We start from the raw sequence: 379 nt of genomic DNA, 5'->3' as shown, positions 1-379 counted from the left end.
CTGCTGACTGATGACTGTGATAAATAGGCATTGAAGCAAGTGTAAAGACAGAAAATGTTCACGGCATCATCTTGGCCAGTATTCATCTAAAGCCCCAAGAGTAAAGGCCCCTGCCAGTACGCCTCAACCACAAGTCACCTTAGTACAAATCAGACTTTCCCAAATCAGCCAAAAAGGAGTGTTCAGGTAGTTAGTTTTTGTTTTCCAAGGGTGGCAGAGGAGAGTTTTGAATTCAAGATTTTTCTAGTGCAACTTTTAACTGCAGTAGACTCCTTTAATTGAAGTCCAGCCAACAACTTGATGAGCAAGCACCAGAGTAGGCTCAGAATACTGCAAATTAGTGCCATTCAAACTCATTAAATTCAGCTCTCAGAGCTGA

At 42.0% G+C, this 379-nt stretch overlaps 1 protein-coding gene across 2 annotated transcripts in view; it reads right to left on the bottom strand.

The window, feature by feature from the left end:
* ROCK2 (Rho associated coiled-coil containing protein kinase 2) overlaps nucleotides 1-379 on the bottom strand; it is a 134,754-nt gene that overhangs the window by 41,861 nt on the left and 92,514 nt on the right. The gene's annotated exons all lie outside the window — the stretch shown is intronic.

This window comes from Lipotes vexillifer, unplaced genomic scaffold (assembly GCF_000442215.2).
Source record: "Lipotes vexillifer unplaced genomic scaffold, Lipotes_vexillifer_v1.1 scaffold390, whole genome shotgun sequence".
Classification (NCBI taxonomy): domain Eukaryota; kingdom Metazoa; phylum Chordata; class Mammalia; order Artiodactyla; family Lipotidae; genus Lipotes; species Lipotes vexillifer.
Note: the sequence above shows the minus strand (reverse complement) of the source record. Positions and strands in the feature narration are given on the sequence as shown.